This window comes from Vulpes vulpes, chromosome 3, assembly GCF_048418805.1.
Source record: "Vulpes vulpes isolate BD-2025 chromosome 3, VulVul3, whole genome shotgun sequence".
Taxonomy (NCBI): domain Eukaryota; kingdom Metazoa; phylum Chordata; class Mammalia; order Carnivora; family Canidae; genus Vulpes; species Vulpes vulpes.
Genome location: NC_132782.1, coordinates 119,276,931 through 119,299,488, shown reverse-complemented (window position 1 = coordinate 119,299,488; position 22,558 = coordinate 119,276,931). Strand labels below are relative to the sequence as shown.

At 35.0% G+C, this 22,558-nt stretch overlaps 1 protein-coding gene and 1 pseudogene across 13 annotated transcripts in view; one reads left to right on the top strand and one right to left on the bottom strand.

The window, feature by feature from the left end:
* Positions 1-22,558, top strand: part of NTNG1 (netrin G1) — a 307,376-nt gene that overhangs the window by 13,326 nt on the left and 271,492 nt on the right. The gene's annotated exons all lie outside the window — the stretch shown is intronic.
* On the bottom strand, positions 20,093-20,366 carry LOC112918232 (LYR motif-containing protein 4 pseudogene; annotated as a pseudogene).

The window sequence follows — 22,558 nt, the reverse complement described above, 5'->3', positions numbered from 1 at the left end:
CATACACATATTTGAGTTGTGTATATTGAGACCATACATTTTCTTTTTAATTAAATATATTCCTTGTAAGTTATTGATGGCTCAAGAAGTATCTCTGTTAAGGAGGAAGAATCTGAGGGGTACAAGAAGACTAAACATTTTTTTTTAAGGCTGGGTTAATATTTTAGTATAGATCATGTCCTTCTTCCAGCCATATAAAAGCTTCACGTAGCACAGCTTTGTCAGAAAACACAGATCATCTAGTGACTACAATTTGTTTCAATTTGCATAAAGAGCAAATAGGATGATCTGAACCTGTGTGTAAAGCTGAAGTGACAACACAAAGCTATGACTTGTTCTTGTGTTTAGACAAACTTAGCTGTCATATCTCCACGCAACACCCCAGTGGCTTAAAAATGGCAAAATTATCTGCAATTATCTCCAGCCTGCAGCTAATTTTCTGGATAAGTTAAACAGAAGCTTTGAAAAGAAGCCTGCAGACGGAAGAAGTCATGTGCGTTTGTACAATTGATGGTGCAGAAGTGCTGATGACTGTGGAAATGTGAACCCTTGAGAGCTGCTGTGGATTTCAGAGCCAATCAAAACTAAATTAGGAAACAAAGATTATTAAAAAGTCTTCTGTGCATGTAATTTTGGCATAATATTATGAGGTGGACATTAAGTGTTTCCCTTGGAGACCCTTGGCATCATTAATGCAGTGTGCCTTTAATTACAAGTAGACTCATAATACAAAAAAAAAAAAAAAAAGGAGAAAATAAAGTACTCTGAGGTGTAGTTAGCAATACCCTCATTATGTTTACTGAAATAATTAAAATAAAGGGTGCAATTTTTCTAAATAAAATGTCAGAATTTGAAATGAAAATGGATTTTCTTTAGGAAATTTACTACTGTGTACCCGTGCTCTTGATGGGCATTTATTCAAGTACCATAACAGGGCTATTAACGATCATTCCATATTGTGCTATTTCTAGATAGACTCCTATTAAGAAAAAAATAACTTTAATTATTGCAAGCATTTTGGATAGAACATATTTCATTTCGTTCAAATGGAATTTAGGGAAATAGTAGAAAGCCTTTGTGTTTTATGATTTTAAAGGAACCCAGTGGAACGAGTGAGTGGTAATGCAGTCATAGGGCCATCAATAACTTAAATTTTGAATTTGACGTCAGTGCAGGTTGCCATCTGGTGGCTATCAGGTGGCCTTTGAGAAATTAATTTGATAAACTCAGTTACATTTTCAGTGACAAGGCATTAATATCAATTTTCCAAAAACTGGAAATGACATTGACTTATATGATAATCAAATGATCTTAAAATACACTGTTCACATGAAACATAATTCAATAAATGAAGTTTTAATAACAGTGACATCTTTCATTTGAACTGATTTATCCCTTAATTATCCCAGAATGGAATTTTTTAGCAAAATATTCAGTTCCTTCATTATTAACGCTTCATTGTTATTTAGTTCATTATTTGGACTTATTTCTTAGAAAAGTTTAATTCGTGTTTGTAATGAATTAAGTTTCATGGAGATCAGTCTTTTTGATATACCCTTGTACCAAGTATTTCCTTATTGAGGAGCCTATAAGAGCTCCTTATTATCTGTTGCATCAAGTCTAAAGTACTCTATTTGAGTACTCTAAAACTCTACTTGGTTTTTAAATCTGGTTACACTCAACCTTATTTCCCATTACATCCCATTAGGACTCTGTGGCACCTCCAGGGGACTAGCGATCTGATTGGCAGGGGACTACCGCATTTGGGTTGAAGCTCATTGACATAGCATGCACAGTATATGGGGGTGGGGTGCTTGGGAGGGAGCTGGGAAAGATTATTGTGGGGCTGATAAAACTTAAAACCACATTGTGTCACTAAATGTTCAGATAGTGTTCTCTATGTGTACAAGTGTCTCAGTCTCTCATGGGCCGATGCTTCACCAATTATCCAGGCTACTGAATGCAGGGGGAAGTAGACAGAACATATATAGCACATGCAAAACCAAGAGGTGGTAGTGAGGATCAAAGTCAAATAACACGTGTTTCCTGCCTCCATTGGAAGTGAGGAAGAGTCCTAAGCCAAATGAATACAAAGTAGTGTGTACTCAGAGGGTGGGGAAGCAGAGAAGCAAAGCCAGCACTCAGAATTTAAAGATGAAACAATATTTTGCTGCATATCAAAGGGCCACTTGGAGAATAATATGTGGTAGCCAAGTGCCTAATGCTACACAGTGTCTGAAAAAGACAGAAAAAGGCTGGGTGGGGCAGATTCAAGCACAGGGTTTAGATGACAGCCTCGCGGCCTGGTTAATGGTAGAATGACCTTATATCTGGCAGGGTGGAAGAGGAGCAAAAAACCATAGAACCTGATGAGTTCGACCTATATATGTGTGCATGTATATTATATATAATGTCTTATGGTATATCTTATATATAATAAATATATCTGTATGTATATTTTTTTTGAACTTAATCGATGGTGGAATATGCTGAGTAAGATAAGCATGGCTCATCTACTTGGAGCTCCAATTTTGCACAAAGATTAGGGGAAGCATTTAACTGAATGCACACATGCAAGATTTTTAAACATGAGAAAATAATAAATGCCTTGCAGTGGATCACTTTGAATTACCTTCTCTTGTTGCCCAAGGAGTAATCTTGTTTGTTCTCAATCAGGAGAATATCACTTGAAGGGTATAAGAAGCAATCTCCTGAAAATACTATAGCCCTCAGGCATATTGTCCAGACTTTGGTTGGGGGAGGGGCTTGCTCTTCCAGCTTTGGGACTGTACATGGGTCTTAGGCTGACATCTTGATCCTCTGACTTTGAGGACTAGTGTCATCACACAGGAAGTCCCTCATCTCATGTGTTTTTTTCCGCAAGGACAAGCAGAGGACGTTCCTCTTGGTTGGAATAGTTTGTGCTTCTCTCCACTTATCTTGATTCCACCCATCCTTCAAGGTCTATTTGAAGTTGGTTTCTCTACATATGCTTTCTGCCAATTTCAGCTCATACCATTTTCTTGACTGTCTGTATGTTAGCCCTGCTTATGTACTGCACTATATGGCATCATTTAGCACTTACTACATCCAATTGATTAATAACCCACATGCACATTTGTTTCATGTGTTTATTTATCCCAACTCTTTATCTGCATCACTACTCTTTTCTTAAATGATTTTATTTATTTATTTATTCATTCATTCATTCATTCATTCATTCATTCATTCATTTAGAGAGGAAAAGAACAAGAGCGCACGCAGGGGAAGGAGCAGAGAGGGAGGGAGATGAAGAGGAAAAGAATCCCAAGCAAACTCATGCTGAGCAGAGAGGTCTCCTCTCGGCTGGATTTATTGCTTTTCTACCTCCATAGCATTTACCAGATTCCTAGGCAATAAATAAATAATAACATGTTTTTAATTGATTAATTGATCAGTTGATTGAATACAGTATTTTTCTAGAATGTTTTCTATTTCTTGAGAACTTTTTAAATGAATGTGTTTTTTTCCTCTTCAAATTAAGAGACAACTAGAAAAATTTAGCTACTGCACTTGGGCAACTAATGATGTTCTCAAGAGAGATGGGAGAGGCAAAATCTACTCAGTGTTCTAACACTGGAAGTGTACATGAGGGATTTTCAAATTCCATTTCTAATTGAATCTTTTAAATGTATTTTCCCAAATAGAAAATTTGGAAAAAATAGAAGAGCTTAACACACAACATTGAAATAATTTTGCCATATTTCTTACAAATTTTTCTCTCTAAATGTATATATTTTATTTTACAAAATTAGAATCATATGACATGCATTTTTTCTTTTTTTCATTTACTACTCCAGTTTTAGCATTTACTTATATCATGTATTCTTAGAACATACGATTTTTATAGCTATAAAAATCCTATTATGTGGATATACAATATTTTTATTTAATTATCCTCTCACCTTGACAGCTTGTTTATTCTTCGCTTTTTGTTTCTATTGGTTATATGCGTGATGAATAGATATCAGCATGTAGTCTTTTTTTATCAAACATATCCTCCTTCTCTCACATTTGAAACCTCCCATATTAAACACACATGTTTTTAGATTGTTGAGCTCATTGTAATGTACTTAGCTGAGGCTAAAGAGTAGGGCTATATTCTTGTGTTCTCAAGGATGGAATCATTACTGAATGAAATGGATGTTCTATATGTAAGTCATGGGGATTGAAATGAGCATGTGTGACTTAGGTAGGTCCCTCTCTCTGGGCCTTGCTTGCTTTTGTGTGTACTTGAAGAGCTTCTAGATACAGAAGGAAGACAGCTTCAGCCACAGAGTAGAGAGCAAAGTCAGGGGACCTCTTTAGGAGTAACAAGCTAAAGATGAGCAAATCACACCTTGTAAACTGTGTTTGTGGCTTTAAAACTTGCTTTAAATTGATCCACAGCAAGAAAAATATTTTATATTGCAACTCATTAAACACACACTATCCACATACACAACCAATACAAAAAGCTTCACAAAAAAGTACTTACCCTTCCTATGTGCTATGCTCTGTGATACTTTTTTCCTCCTTTATTTTTCATCTTTAACAAATAATTGAAAATTATATATTGGTGGTGATGTATAGATTTTAAGTAGGATTGTTTTTGAAATTTTGAATACAAGAATAATGATAAAATTATCCTTATTGCCGCCACCTTTTCTGCTAAGGTGATAACTTCTAACATTTTGCGTTGAGAAACCAAGATATTGGAAGGTGAAATGACACTGAATTTTTCAAAGATGTATTTTTTGGTTTTTTACTAAATAGATTTTTAATATGCTTCTTGGCCATTTACATTTTCTTATTCCTGAGACACCTGGGTGGCTCAGTGGTTGAATCGCTGCCTTTAGCTCAGGTCATGATCCCAGGACACCCCACCCCCGCCACCCACTCCCCCCGCCCTCCTGCAGAGAGCCTGCTTCTCCCTCTGCCTGTGACTCTGCCTCTCTCTCTGTCTCTCATGAATTTTAAAAATAATTAATAAACAAACAAATAACTTTTATTATTCCTAATTGTAGTTGTTTTTGCAATTTTTGCCTTTTTTTCTAATTTTTCTGTTGAAACATTTACATAAAGTATGTTAATTTGAGCCTTTTAAAGAGACACTATTTTTTGACAGTTGATTAAGTTAAAATATGAGTATCTTTTTTTTCCAGAAGACAGTCTTGTTTCAGAGATTTTTGTACGCCCTTCATTTTGTGGAAACTTTATGTATTCTTGCATAGAATTTTGGTGGCAGGGAGCCATCATCTAAGGGCTGAGAAAAATTCATCAAAGTGCCCCCTCACATCTTTTGTTCCTAATGTAAGAACTTGGAAAAGTTATCATTTGCCCTAAGTGAAACACCCATTTTCACTTTAAAATAAGCTCTTTAGAAACAGTTGCATACTGAAACGTTCGTTGTATAAAGTGGCTGGTATGAAATCTGCTTTGGTTTTAATTCACCAAACCAATGGGCAGACCAATTTTTCATGTGCCATTTTTAGGTTTCAGAATTTCTTTTCTTACAAAAGGGGAAAGTGATGAAAGTTGTTTCACACGCATAATATTGGAAAAGAACTTACTGAGATTGGCAGGTTGTAAGTTTCTTCTCATCTTTCTGGGAATAGATAGATTCACATAGTATCAGTTCCATGAAAATTAAAGATGTGAGCTAAGGAAGAAGCCAGAATTGGTTTTCATTCTTTGACCTACTTTGAAACTGACTTCTAAAATATTAAATGAAGAATTGAGCTGGATATTGCTTCAGTACAAAGAAATAGCCCCTTTCCTTCCAGAAGGTTGACGTCCATTGAGAGGTCTAGCAGCTCACATTATAATCAGGTCATGTCTGAATGGTGATTTTTCACCATTCCATGTAACTTTTTGTTTCTTTCCTGTTATTTTCTTTTCTTCTCGGAAATGATAAGATGAAGAAATCAAATATGTTCCTGATCAGCTGTGTCTCAGGGGAGAGGAGAATTCAATGTTCATGGTCAGGTCAACGTAAGTTACATAAGAAGCTGTGTGCGTGATAGAGAAAGTGAGCTAGTGGGCAATCTGAGGTTGGCTTTGATGCCTGGACCACTCCATATGGATTTTGATTTCAAAAATTTGAAGACTAAACATATCCACGAGGTTGGGGAGCATCATCAATGTGTCTACTGTCTGACTCGGGATAGCATTCTGTTTAGCTATCACTGGAGTCAGTGCTTTACTAGTGCCTAGCACAGTGTGAAGCATATAGGAGTACTTACTACATGCTTATTGAACTCAACCTGTGCTATATTTTTACAAATAATGTTTGTAGTTGATATTTACCAAGAACTTACATGGTGCTGTGCACCTTACTAAACACTTAGTCTTTGTTCGTTCATGTCTTCAGTCATATCATTATCCTTATTTAACAGGTGGAGTAATAGAGGCAAGAAGTTAAATAACTTTTCCAACTAAGTAGTGAGAACAGGATATAAACCCAGGCAGTCTGACATGCATGTCCTACTCTTAAACCATTCCATAAATTCCACCCTAATTTCATTTGCAGTATGTGGGATAAAACCATCACAAAAACCTTTTTAAAAATCACATTTATGATTTGGACTATGAGCACAATACTATGATTTTGTTATTTAAAAAGGCTTTTATCTGAAATAACCTCAGAAAATTGGATTCTGTAAACAGTGTGTGGAATGTTGGAAATACACATTATGTGATGAGTGTCTTCATTCAGGGATAAGAGAACCAATCAACAGTGTTTGTTTCCATTCCTGCTTTCTTTTCCATTAACGTGTTCATATAAATGGAAATAAGCTGTTAGAAATCATACAGAGCGGAGTACATATTGTGTTCACCATCTAAAACCAGAATAATAAGTCAGCAACTGTTGGCTAGTTAACAAAACCATATTCTTGTGGGGGAGGTGTTGAGAAAAGTAGTTAGCATGATGCTTCTGATTTTTTTTAACAGTATCAATAACAACTGTTATATAGCCAACTGCCTCTATGCTGTCTCCACTCGGTTGTCTAGTAGGCATTTTAAACCTAACACATTTATTATAGAACTCTTGATTTCTTCTCCCCAAATGGATTTTGCCTGTAGTCTTTCCCATATCTATAAACAGCAGCTTATATTTATCTAGTTGCTCATGACAAAAAAGTCTAGGAATCCTCTTTAACTCCTTTATGTCCCTCACAACATATTTCAACAAGTCCTGCTAGCCACACCTTCAAAAATCTATCCCAAATCAGATTACTTTCACCTTCTCTACTGCTGACAGCCAGGTCCCAACCAGCTTTATATCTAGGCTAGACCCCTGCAGTATTTCCTCACTGATCTCCTTGCTTCCAAACTCTTGCCCTGTTACTAAGTTCACGTATATTTTATAATATTTTAACATAGCTCATAATATGCATATAATATAGAAATACACATATAAATATGTTATACAAATATAAAATTAAATATTATCTAATTATACAATATGATTATATAATATATGTATAAAATTTTTAGTGTCTGAACCAGTCAAGTCCCTTCCTGTTCAACTTCTTCTCCGATTGTTGCATCCCATTGAGAATTAAATCTGAACTCTTACTACTGCCTGAAAGGTCCTATATAATCTGGCCCTTGAAAGCCTCTTTGATGTCCACTCTGATCACTCCCACCTTGCTCAGACCAGTCTGCCTGCAACATCTTGGTGTTCCACATAAAACTGAGTTTATTTTTGCCTTGTTTGGATCCACATTCTCAAAATCTTCCCACAGCTCCTTCCCACCTTTTATTCAAGTCTCTGCTTAAAAAAAACCTTTGTAAAGAAGCCTGTCTGACCACCTTATTTAAATAGCATCTCTTTCACACTCTTTATTCCTTTAGCCTGCTTAATTTTTCTTCATTGAACTTATGGTAGAAGGTGATATTCAAACTATTGAACTACTGGGATAGCCTCAACACAACACAGTCAGAAAAAACATCAATGGGTATGCCTTACTGGGTACCATCTGACTAACCTCAGTTCTAATGATTAGCTATTTATTGTATTATATACCGCTCATTTATTTATGTCTCTTTTGTCCTCTGCAATATAAAATCCAGAGGGCAGGAGCTTTGCCTTGTGTCTTTGCATCCTAAGGCTTAACAAATATTTATTGAATGAATGAATGAGGTGCTAAAACAGAGATATGTTAATTTTATGACAGCATTCATATCAAAGATTATTGCTTTAATACACACATGGTCTTTACGCTATTTAGGCTATACTGGAGAACCTTAATCTTGAAAGTATCATAAGCATTTTTTTTTTACTTTTTTAAACTAAAAGTATATAAAAAATATAACAAATATATATACAATCACCACTTAAAATTAACAATGATGATGTTATATTGTTTTCATTAGGATTTTAAAAAATAAATAAACATTACTGACTGAGTGGAAACATCTTGTGTCCATCACCTGGTCCTTTTCTTGTCTCCCTTTTCAGAGGGAACCAGTATCATAAATGTGGCATATTTCCTTATAGTCTATATTTTTATATTTTTTATATGAAGCTTATATATTCATAAACAACTTATAGTTTTGACTTTGGATTTTTTAATGTTGCCATCTTGAAAAAAACTGTAACTTTTTCATTCAGCTTTATTTTTGTAAATTATCTGTTTGATCTCTATGATCTAGTTCCTTCATATTAAAATGCTATCTATCCCATTGGATAAATATATTCTTCAATTGCGGGAATTCAGCAAGTTTTGTTTGTTTTTAGTTTTTTGTAATTATAAGCCACTCCATAAGAAACATCTTTGTACCGAGATCTTGGTGCCTGTAAGCAAGAGGTTTTTTTTTTTTTTTTTTTGTATATCTGGGTGCCAAGTGTGCACCCAGAAGCCAATCCATGGGCTATAGAGTATGGGCATTTTCATCAAATGTAGTTGCACCACTTTGCATTCCTACCAACAGATTATAAGAGTTCTTTAGAGTCTTGTGTTGTGTTGTTTATACTCATGTGTTTCCTCTTGTTATGTAATGAAATATATTTAAGAAATTGTAGTGTTTTTTTTGAAATTTATTTATCTATATGAGAGAAAGCGCGAGTGGGTTGGGGGTGGGATGGGGTAGGGGGAGGGGAAGAGGGAGAGGAGGAGAGAGAATCTCAAGCAGACTACATGCCCAGCATGGAGCCTGATGCAGGGCTCAATTTCTTGACACTGAGATCATGACCTCACTGAAACCAAGAGTCTGTTGCTCAATTGCCTGAGCCACCCAGGTGCCCCTAGAAATCGGTTCTTTTATTGCCTTAGTTGTCAGGACACTCATAGTTGTATTTTATGATATATCATAGCAACCATAGTTAACTCAGGATTTTTGATAAAATTATACATTTCATGGCTCTTAATCTCTCATCTTTGTTTTAATTATTTAATAATTTAATAATAGTTTAATTATTTAATAGATAAAAAGTCACTTGGAAGTTGTATGAACATCACTAATGAATATTTATAACGGCGAATTGACAGGAGGAAGCGTGAAATTTGCAGTGGTAAATATTGAGTTAAACTATAAACAAACTTCTTTGACTAGATCTTTTTTACAGAAACTTAAACAAATTTTAAGAGTAATATCTTGCATCTCGCCACCTAAATTGAAAGGTATAGTTTGACCTGTACAACTTATACAAAAAAAGTCACAGCTTAAAAATTATTTGTAATATTTGTATGTATGTGATCTTTTCTCCAAAATCACTGTTTTCATTACTGGAGTATAACAATAGCTGATGGTGCTTTTAAACTGGAAGTCTCCTTGCTTACTTTGCAAGATGATATATAAATATTGCCTCATCCATCACCAGAATGACTTGTCTCCTAGATGAAAACCTGAGGGTGATGTGTAACTGTAATAAATTTGGGCAGCAAGAGAAGGGTTCCATTTCCAATTAAAACCACAGCCAGGAAGTTTCCATTTATACTGACAATATAGTACACTTTGGGTACATATTTTATACATTTGCTTGTTTGTTTGGGACAAATTGGCATGGTTTTAGGAGTAGTAACTGTACTGTAAAGGAGTAGCTTTACACTTCTTTATGTCCTCCCAAGCAAGAGTCAATTGCCCCTTCTAGACAGGACGTTTCTGGGAACCGTGGGTCTTAGACATTTAGAACCAAGTACTCAGAAAACCAGTTATCTAACTTGGGAAAGTGCATGCCTTTAGAGATATTTTATTGGATTCAAACAGTCTGTACAAGTTCTAACTTAATCAAGTTATTTCACTTTTTTGTTTTGAGGGACAGTAAAATAATGATGTACTTAGCAAAGTGCCTGGCACATAGGATATCTCAAGATATTAATCATCTTTATCATTGTGATTATCATTTCTGTTGATAAAAAAGTTAAAGACATTATGATTCTCATTTTCTACTTTGAAGGGATCTTCTGAATGTTTTCCTTTTAGTTCCCATTTCTGTGAACTGTCTGGTCTTTCCTGATGTTACTAATGGTATCTAATAACTAACTGTTTATGAGGTTCTGGCTCTAAGCCAGGTATTTAAAATCAAAATAATTTCACAACTATGGTTTTAAAATAAATGATATGTATTCTAAATAACACAGTATTAAAATAATCATTCATGGATGCCGTGGCATTTGCATTGAGATTATAATGGATCAGTGTTTTAACAAATGCACTAAACAAGTCTAATGACAACATGACTGTCTAAAAACAAAAAGAAAATGTCAATAAAATAAATAACTATATGAAAATAAAATTTTATTTTATTTTATTTATTTTTTTAGAGAGAAAGATAGCATGCGTGAACAGGAGGAAGGGCAGAGGGAGAGGAAGAGAAAGAATCTTGAGCAGGCTCCAAGCCCAGCGCAGAACCTGACACGGGGCTTGATCTCACAACCCTTAGATCATGACCTGAGCCAAAACCAAGAGTCAGATGCCCAACTTATTGAGCATCCCAGGTCCCTTTGAAAGCTCATTTTATTAATCAGCTACTAGAATGGGCACAATGTGTTGTCTCTTATGGATGTTTTGAAACAAAAGAGAGAAATGAAGTATGGGAAATGAAAATGCTGGATCCCAAATCAATTTTGTGGTTGCTGTATTATCCGCATTATCCCCTTCCTCAAAAGCCACCAGCAGATCTCTACCTCCAACCCAGTCCTGATCAACAAAATGAAACATTATTAATTGCAGCCTTATTTACAGTAGCCAAGATATGGAAGCAACGTAAATATCTAACACTGGGTAGATAAATGTGAGATATATAATGGAATGTTTTCCAGCCATAAAGAAGAATGAATCTTGTGATTTGTGACAACATAGATAAACCTTAGCGATCTTATACTAATAAAATGAGTGAAGCAGAGAAAGACAAATATCGTATGATCTTTCTCACATGGAGAATCTAAAAGAGAAAGAAAATGGAAAAAAAAAGTCTGTAGAAATAGAGAATAGATTGCCAGAGACTAGGAATGGGGGAAGGGTAAAATGGATGAAGGGGGTCAACGGTACATAAAACTATATACATAAATATACATTATAATGTATATTTATATTATAAATATAGTTAGTTGCATGGCAACTATAATGAATAATACTGTATCACATGCATGAAATTTGCTAAGAGAGTAGATCTTAAAAGTTCTCACCACAAGAAAAAAAGTTCTGTAACTATGTACAGTGACAGATGTTAACTAGACTTATTGTGGTGATCCTTTTGCAGGATATATAAATATCGATTTATTATGTTGCACACCTGAAATTAATATAAGGTTATATGTCAATTATACGTCTATTAAAAATAACATTATTAAGTGAAAGCTAGATCTGTAATTTGTACTTGCTCCCATCATATTTTAGTACACATGGTCCTTGGATACAGTGTGTTAAATTAGGGCAACCAGCAAGTTGTGTTACCAAAGCTATGGACTGCGAATTAGGAAGAGGTCCTGTTTCCAAGGAATTCATCCTTGCACCATGGCTTAAAAGGGAGAAAATAGGTTAGATGTTAGCCGCTGTCTACTACTTGGCATGGCTTCTCTGTGACGGGCACAACCTGTCCAGCTGTGTTTGCTAGTTTTGGGCGTTATGCTCATTTCACAGTTATAATCTGATCTTGTTTGTTTGTTTGATCTCACACTGCATTTTGGAATGAACACCACACATTGCGGAATAAGCTGTTGCAAGCCATAGGGAAACTTTATTTTATGGTATTGGGTGACAGAAGTAACAAGTGTTAGTAATTTACCCAATTTATCAAATACTTATTGAGCATCAGTTATGCACAAGGTACTGAGCTAGGGTTGTAAAGATGAGCAAGACAGACACCTTTTCCCAACCCTGTGAAGCTCATGAACAAAGGGAGGAAGAGACGCATGAGCCCAGGTTACCAATAATTACTACTGTGATGAATTAAAGTCCCTGTGAGGGCATGTAATCATAATGCTGGGGGTGATAGGAAACTAAAACTGATTCTTCTTCAAGAAAGTCTGGATGTTGTCAAGTGTTGGATTTGCTCAATGATGTTATACGTTTAGCTTATATATTCTTAGGCCTAATAAGCATAGAACTTTATCATTGAAACTCCTACAGTAAAATGACATCATCATCGCAAGACTAGAAATTTAACCTCGGCCTCATTTCCTCGTATTTTTAGTACAGTTTAAACACAAGATTTTTTAGACTTGGAACTGCCACGTGGTAGTAGGCAGTTTTCTTTAATGATGCATTTAGCACTTTATTTTGTAATTATTGGTCACTTGACTGTCTTCCACAGTGGATCAGAAACTTCTTGAAGAACAGGGACAGAGCCTTGTTTTCTTTTATATCCCCAGCAATCAGTTTAGTGCCTGATACGTAGGGTGCCCTTAATACATAACCATGGAGTGAAGCCTCTTTCTAACAGCGTGCTTTCCTAAATCTCTGCTCTGTCCATTGTTTTTTTGTCCCTCAATCATCTTTTCTACCATGTTGACTCGTCTTTCTACTGTCCTTGCTATTATATTTATGATATCAAAGTAGCCTCATGCAGAATCTGGCAGGAGATGACCCTTGGGGGATATTTTGTAGGAATATTTAGTATTTTAAATAGTGGCATTCCCTCCAGTTCATTCAGTACTGCCCTGTGGTGGGCAAAAATGGGAGCTAATGACGACAAGCTAGCCTCTGCCTTCAAGAAGCAAATAACTGTTTATAAAATAAACAGTTATTTCCAAAGAAGAGGAAAATAAGTGCTGTACAAGAGCTACATATAAAGAGCTGTGGGAACACAGAGGGAAGCAATTCATTCCAAACTCAGAGGGCTCAGTGGTAACTTCCTAGAGGAGATGGCCTTTGAGCGGAGCTATGAAGGAAGAGTAAACTGCTCTGAGAAGGAAGAAGAGAAGAGCATCACAGCCTAAGGAGACAAGCAAAGCCTTGTCTTTAGCTTTCCTTTTCAGTAATTTCCTTTGTGGATCTGTCTCAACAGTAACAAATGTTATGACTGTATCACCCATGAATTAATCTAAATCCTGCTCAGCTGTCCTTACATTTCTCAGGACATAATACTGTAACATCATTTCTTACACTTGGCTTATTCTCCCACTCTCTAAGATATCAATCATTAAGCACAATTATGTAGGTGAAGGCACTTTATAACATGCAAAGTACTATATAAAATAGGGGAAAGTGCTATACAAGGCACTATAACTCTTATTATGTTATTTGCAAGCTCAGTGATCACAAATCATAGGTACTTAACAGATGATGCAGAGATTCAATTCAATAAATATTTATTGAAGCCTAACCAAGTAATTTTGGACAGGTTACCTATTTAAGCCTTCAGAGATCCAGGTTATTTAGCCTGTTTTTTTAGCATGAAGATTGACATAATTAATTTTGAAACCCGTAAAATACAATATAAGAAAAAGTCACTATTAATACGTACCAGACCGTTGGTTGGACTCAAGCCTTTGTCTACCAAAACCTTTGCTGGAGAGATGAGACTTACATATTTGAGATCTATAATAATACACAGTACGGCAGCCTGGGTGGCTCAGCGGTTTAGCGCCTCCTTCAGCCCAGGGCCTGATCCTGGAGACCTGGGATCGAGTCCCACATCGGGCTCTCTGCATGGAGCCTGCTTCTCCCCCTGCCTGTGTCTCTGCCTCTCTCTCTCTCTCTCTCTCTCTCTCCCCCCCCCATGTTTCTCACAAATAAATAAATAAATAAAATCTTTAAAAAATACATAACAATAGATGATTACATATCAAAGGCATGGATACTGTCATTAAGTATCCTGGGTTTGTGTCCTTATTCAGATGTAGGAAGAGTCAGAAAGATCACAGTGAACATAGAATTCAAATACAAGCAACTTAACCTTGCTTATGTCCATCAGCTCTGAGATAGAGAGGGTCTTCTGTAATCCTAGCCCAAACCTCAGTGTTCCTTCTTCTCCTCAAGTACTCATTTAAGACTCTATGACGTGTTCACTGGCACACTGGGCTATTGGTTTTACCATTGTTTTCCAGTTAGAGACATTCATAAAACTGCTTAAATGCCTTTTTAAAATTTGCTTCAGAATGTTCCAGAACAAATCTTCATAACTTCATGAGTCTGCCTACAGCCATCCTTAAAGTGACATGAATTTATGCATGATCGCCGAGAAGAACTTTATTCTGAAGGAATCTATCTGTAAATGGATAGATCAGTGTTACATTTTTCCCAGTTTATCTAACATTTGCAAAATACAGTATTATTACATATAATTGATTATAATCAGTGTTAAATTCCTAAAGTGTCTGAAGTTCAAGTCCCAGGTTAATCATACTCAAAATTTATATTTGTATGAAAAATAACTTAAAAATGGTCTCATGCCTCTTGAGTAATGTTAATGCTCATATCCAGGTGGGAAAGCCCCATTTTGTAAATGCGAAAGCTGAGATTTGAAGAGGTGAATGACTTGCTCTAAGTCACAATAACTAATAAATAATCACTGTTGAGTTATCACAGATTTGTAAAGTTAATAGTAATTTTTATTGAGCTTTCTTTACCAGGCGTTGTATAAGTATGTAACGTGTAAATTTAATCTTTGATTGAAAGCTTGAGTAGATTTAGGAAGGATGTAAATATTTTGCCCTTCAGTTTTCATCAGAGTTTTTCAAAGCCATACTTTTTCTTTTAATGGAAATATCTTTTGTTAGTTAAGTAAGCACTTGGCGATAGAACTTTGCAGTCATTATTGATGCTCCTTAGCTTGGGTTGTCATAAAGCCTATGAAAGGCTTTCACAGAAATAATGCTGGAACAGATTCCTCTGGGCTCCGTAGGATCAGAGGCATTGGGCTATTGACAAATTGATACCAGAAAAGAACTTTGAGATCTCTGGAGAAAGGGTAGCCTGCAATTTCACAGTATAACTAATGGGAGCTTTACTGTGAAAATAGAAGATTATGCATATAGTTGTAGTCTGAAATGAGGAAAGCAGTTCTCGAACATTGCTTCTGCTGAATTTTCTTTCCTTCTTTTCTTGAATGGAAGTCCACAGTTATCATCGGAAATTATGGGTAAAGTTCTCACTTCCCTTTTAGAATAATGTCAAAAGGCCTCAATACTAGATTCTAATATAAATAATTTTAGGAAGCTCTAAATTCATGTTTATAGTTTAGTAGTTACTAATCTAGAAAATAGATGTTCGGGAGATACATCCAATCTCTATGTTTGGGAGATAAATGCAAATCATATTCCTCGTTAATATTCTGGACAGCATTAAATGTTTCTCTCTCTATAGAAACGTGCAGTATCTTTACTTTAACTTGACCACCTGCTTCCGCCTTCACCTGCTCATGAGCAGCTTTGCTCCCTTGAGGAAAATAGAAGTGGAACGACATTGAGGTGACATCTGCCAGGGTCAAAAAATAAACTCAGTAGTAAACCTATTTTAAAATCATTCTCTTTTGAATTTCAGCCTGGATGAATATAAGAATAAGCACATTATATAATCCTCCCCCCCCCCCATATTTATAGCAATATCTTTGCTCTCTGTACTGTCTCCCTGAATCCTCCAATCTTGGTACAGGTCTGTCAGTCTCTCAACCATAGGAGGGCTGATTGTAGAAACGACCAGCAACAAAATCGTTAGAAATATCTTAAATACAAAATTAACCAAATGAACTAATTTTAAAGATGCATCATGTTTTTGCTAGCTCAAACTTGCCAAAACCATCATGAGGTCCTCCATATATTCAGGCAGACCTTTCTTCCTTCCAAACCCATACCCACATTTATTGGTATAGCAAAAATAAAATTAACCATTTCAAAGAATTTGATATAGACGTGTATTCTTTGACCCCGTAGTTTATGTATCAACTCTGTTTTCTTGAGTTGGGTAGATTTCATAGAGTATTTTAGAGCTTTTAATTAAAGTATAATTCATGTACATTGTCATATTAGTTTCAGGTGTACAATATTATTCAACAAGTCTATATATTTCTCAATATATATCAAGATAAGTGTACTTTTAATCCCTTATATCTATTTTACCCATCTCCCACCCACCTGCCCTCTAGCAACCACAGTTTGTCTTCTGTGTTTGAGTCTGGCTTTTGTTTATTTTTTTTCCTTTTGTGGTTTTTTAATTTCCACAGTGTGTGAAATCATATGGTATTTATCTTTGTCTAACATGTCTCAGCATTATACCCTATAAGTCCATCCATGTTTTGTAAATGGAAGATTTCATTCTTTATTATGGCTGAATAATATTCCATAATATATATATATATAATATTCCATATACACACACACACACACACACACACACATATATACCACTTTTTTATACACACCACATCTTTATTCATCTATCAGTAGATGCCCTGGTTACTTTCATATTGTAAATTTTTTATTGTAAATTAAAAAAGCTATTGTAAATAATGCTGCAATAAACATAGGAGACCATATATCTTTTTGAATTAGTGTCCTCATTGTTTTTTGGGCTGTTTTTTGGGGGGTTGGCTAAATACCCAGTAGTAGAATTATTGGATTATATAATAGTTCTATTTTTAATTTTTTGAGGAACTTCCAAACTGGTTTTCACATTGGCTATGCTAATTTGCATTCCCACCAATAATGCTTGAGGGTTCCTTTTTCTACACATCCTCACCAATACTTGTTTCTTGTGCTGTTTTTTTATTTTAGCCATTCTGACAGACGTAAAGTGATTTGTCATTGTGGTTTTAATTTGCATTTTCCTGATGATTAGTGATGTTGAACATCTTTTCATGTGGCTATTGGCCATCTGTATGTCTTTGGAAAAATGTCTATTCAAGTCTCTGCCCATTTTAAATTGGAATTTGTGTATGTCTGTGTTGAATTGTGTAGGTTCTTTATGCATTTTGGATATTAACCCCTTATCAGATGTATCATTTGCAAATATATTTCCCAATTCAGTAGGTTGTCTTTTTGTTTTGTTGATAGTTTCCTTTGCTGTGCAAAAGCTTTTATTTTAGTGTAGTCCCAGTAGTTTAAATTTGCTTTTGTTTCCCTTGCCTAAGGAGACATACCTAGAAAATGTTTCTATGGACAATGTCAAAGAAACACTACCCAATTTTTCCTAAGTTTTATGGTCTCAGGTCTCACATTTACATCTTTAATCTGTTGTGAGTTTATTTTTGCATATGGTATGAGAAAATATGTCTAATTTCATTCCTTTGCATGCAACTGTCCAGTATTCCCAGTAACATTTGACGCTGTCTTTTCTCCATTGTATACTTTTGCTTCCTTTCTTATAGATTAACTTACCGTAAGACAGGTTTTTTTCTGGACTCTCTATTCTGTTCCATTGATCTATGTGTCAAAAATGTGTGATTTTTGTACCATTACCATACTGTTGTGTTTACTACAGATTTGTAGTGTCTGTTGAAATCTTGAACTGTGATAATTCCAGCTTTGTTCTTTCCCAAAATTGCTTTGGCTATTCATGGTTCTTTGTGGTTCCATATAAATTTTAGGATTATTTGTTCTGGTTCTATGAAAAATGTTGAATTTTGATCGAGATTACATTAAATCTGTAGATTGCTTTGTGTAGTATGGATGTTTTAATAATATTTATTCTCCCAATCCATGAGCATGAAATATATTTGCATTTGTTTGTGTCATCTATAGTTTATTTCATCAGTGTTTCATAGTTTTCAGAATATAGTTCTTTTTCACATTTTTGGTTAAGTTTCTTCCTAGGATTCTTTGGTGTTACTGTAAGTGGGATGTTTTCTTAATTTCTCTTTCTGCTTCTTCGGTATTGGTGTATGAAAATGCAACAGATTTCTCTACATTAATTTTGCATCTTGCAACTTTACTGATTTCACTTATCAGTTCTTTTCAGTGGAGTCTTTTGGGTTTTTTATATAGAGTATCATGTCATCTGCAAATAGTGAAAATTTTATTCCTTTTTTTTTTTTTTTTTTTTGCCAATTTGGATGTCTTTAACTTTTTTTTTCCTATCTGATTGCTGTGGTTAGGACTTCCAGTACAGTGTTGAATAAAAGTGGCCAAAGTAGACTTGTCTTGTTCCTAATTTTAGAGGAAAATCTCTCAGTCTTTCACCATTCAATATATTAGCTGTGGGCTTTATATATATGGCCTTTATTATGTTGAGATATGTTCCCTGTAAACCTACTCTATTGCAAATGTTTATCGTGAATAGATGTTGTGTTTTATCAAATGCTTTTTCTGCATCTGTTAAAATGATCATATGGTTTTTCTCCTTTCTCTTATTAATGTCATGTAACGCATTGATTTGAAAGTATTGAACCATGCTATATCCCTGGAATGAATCCCACTCGATTGTGGTGAATGATTTTTTTAATGTATTGTTGGATTTGGCTTGCTAATATTTTGTTCAGGATATTTGCCCCTGTGTTCATCAGCAATATTGTTCTCTATTTTTCTTTTATTGCAGTGTCTTTATTTGGTTTTAGTATCAAAGTAATGCTGGCTTCATAGAACAAATTCTGAGGTTTTCCTTCCTCTTCTATTTTTTCAATAGTTTGAGAAAAGTAGGTATTAAGTCTTTAAATGCTAGGACAGTGCACCTATGAAGCCACCTGGTCTTACACTTTTATTTGTTGGGAGTTTTATTATTATTATTATTATAGACTCAGTCTCATTGCAGTGATCAGTCTGTTCTATTTCCTCCTGTTCAGTTTTGGAAGATTATATATTTCTAGGCATTTATCCATTTCCTCTAAATTGTCCAATTTGTTGACATACAATTTTTCATAATATTTTATTATCCTTTGTATTTCTGTGATATCAGCTATTTTTTCCTCTTCCGTTTCTGATTTTATTTGATTTCTTTCTCTCTCTCCCTCCCTCCTTCCCTCCTTCTCCTTTTGATGAGTGTGGCTAAAAGTTTATCAATTTTGTTTATCTTTTCAAAGAACCAGATTCTGTTTTCATTGTTTTTATAGTTTCTATTTCATTTGTTTCTGCTATAATCTTTATTATTTCCCTCCTTCTACTAGTTCTGGATTTTGTTTGTTCTTTTTCTAGCTCCTTTAGGTGTAAGGTTATGTTGTTTGAAATTTTTCTTGCTTCTTGAGAAAGGCCTGTAATGCTGTAATATTACCTCTTAGAACAGCCTTTGCTGTGTCCCAAAGATTTTGGACCATTGTGTTTTCATTTTAATTTGTCTCCATGTATTTTTTTTTTTTTCGGTGGGGAGACAGTTCTGTTTATTGTCAATGAGGAAACAAAGTGTGGAGGTGCTCTATATAAGTGGTGATGAGATACAAAAGAGGGGTAGGTTGGAGAGAAAGTATAATACACAGCATTATTCTGAGTGAGCCCCAGCTCTTCATTCTAACACTTGAACCAGGAAAAGAGAGCCATCATTTTTCACTAAGGCTGCAGAAACATAGAAACCTGACTCAATTTATCAGCTCCTACAGGGTAGGCAGAGAAAGAGGCTATTCTAATACATCTTGAGTACATCTTACATCACACAATGGTGATGTAAGAGGCCAGTTGTGGTTTGTTGGGAGTCCTCAAGTCCAGAGCATAATGAGTGCTGAGGATGGTCCACAGTTGCAGTGGTGGCTGGTCCCAGCTCCTTAGGTGCTGGGCTTCTCTTGATTCTCAATGATAAATTGGTCAGTCAAATACAGTTGCCAATGTGGACCTGTCAATGAACTATTCCAAGGTCTCTTTTGGCTTTTTTCACTAAGGTTTGAATTTCTGCAGTATCCTTTACTTTTTATTTTCTCTGAAGCCATGTCTTATCCCCCTGACAACATAAATTCTGCAACTGTAGGTGATGAAATGCTTGTTCTCTCTCAGCATTGCCTAGTACAGATCTAATACTTGTGTGCCAATGGAGGCTGCCATTTTGGAAGAAAAGTAAATAAAGAAATGGATCCTCTTTGAGGTGGTCCGAGTTTAACCTAACTCACAAAACTTCAGTCTATGCAACCCCATAAATGAAATAAAATAAAAAGAAACGGGGCTCAGTTTTTATAGGAGGCAGGGCCTCAGCCTTGGTGAGGACTGATCCTCCATGAATTGTTTTATTTCTTTTTTGATTTCTTGGTTGATACATTCATTGTTTAGTAGCATGTTATTTAGTCTCCATGTATTTGTATTTTTTCCAGATTTTTTTCCAGAGTTTCTTGAAATGTGGTGAGATTGTCTTTATAATAATGGAATCTTAAGGGGTGTACATTTCTGTAAGGTCTTTCCTTCCTGGAAGAAGGCAAGTTTATAACTGAGCAGGAATCTATGATAATTTGAATGGAACAATACTAGTTCTGACAGGATTGGCCCTTGGGCAAACTAACTGGGGGTAGGAACAGTTCCAATTGCTGCTTATTCTTTTGCCTGGTCCTTACGACCATCCTTCATAAGATTCACCCTCTTAGTGCCTAAAGTGAGAATTGGGAACCTCTAAGGGATAAGGTCTTAATAGAAATAGTTTATGCTGCTACCTCTTCTATAAATATCTACATTTTTATAGGATCACATAAAGAAGTGAATTACTATCTAATAAAATTTTAAATGGTGAGCTGTCCATTTTAGGTCAAGGAGTACTTTTTACTCTCTCTTCTTTCTGATACAACACCCAAGCCACTTTATAATAGCCTGTTGTATCAAAGTCCAACCGGAGAAGCAGAACTAGTAGTAGATATATATTAAGAAAAGTATTACAAAGAATTGGTCTATGTGATTATAGAGGCTGGCTAAGCAAGTCGGAATTATAAGGCAGACTGTCAGAAAGGGCAGACTTGAACTCTCAGGCATGTTCTGAAGTTACTTTCCATAGACACAACTTCTTCAAGAAAGCTTTGCCTCTGGTCTTATAGCCTTTCTGCTGACTGAATTAGGCCCATCCAGACTATCTAGAATAATTCCCTTACTTAAAAGTCAACTGATGGTGGACTTTGATCACATCTATAAAATACCTCCATTAGCAACATCTAAATTAATGTTTGAATAACTGGTGACTGTAGCTTAGTGAGTTGACACTTCAAAAAGACTATTACATTTGCTTTTTAAGAAAACTGTTTCCAAAGCATTTAGCTATTTAGATTTCTTAGGTTAAAATATACTCTAAAATATAAAAAAAAGTATGTTAAAGGGATATTGGAGCCTAGAGAATATAAATAAATCATTTCTCTTTTTTGGGCACTCTCTCTTTTGGGGGCCATGTCTATGTCATAATTCAAAAATTCATGTTAATGACAAATTTCAGTACCCATGCAACATTATATTTATCTTTATGATCATCTTCTATGATAATTTAATAGGATAATTTAGCAGCCTTAATGAATGACAAATCAACTAATTACAAGCAAAAATTATTGTTACTGATGATGTTGGTAAAAAAGTAATTACTTAAATGGCAGATAGAGTATCATTAAGGTTAATAACCAGATACAAACTGAACATAATTATTGATGCTGAAAATCAAAACCAGTTGGAAATGAATTAATTGGATGTACCATTTGCTATTATTTATGTTTTGTTTTAAAAACAGCAATTATATGTCAGGTTTAGAAAACAAATTATAATTTATCAAGTAACCTTTGCTGACCCCAAAATAAAATAATAAGCAACTGTTTTTCACATTATGAAATATACCTAGGCTCTTAATTCCTATTTCTTTTTTCTTGGAACTTTTTAATAAGAATAGATAATTAATAATGGGACCATTATTACTTGTTGCATCATACAAATATTGAGTGTCTTCACCCACATTTTAATAAGACAAAATTTCATTATGTTGAAATGTAGCCTTTAGTATGTGAATAAAGTCAGATTGACTGGTCTTATTTTGTCAGTTTAAAACCAGATACATTTTTTAGCATGACATTTCTGTATTTTCAAATCAATACCATACTCTGTGCCCTTTTTAATATTTAAAAATATAAATGGCTGAGTTATTGATGTTTGAAAATGCTCAGCAAATATTTAAATTTTTTTTCTCATTATGTACATGTTTAACTACACCACTTCCTAATTTTCTCTATCCGTTCTGTACCAGCTCAGAGTTTTGGACTTAGATTCCTTCTATCTTGTGGCAA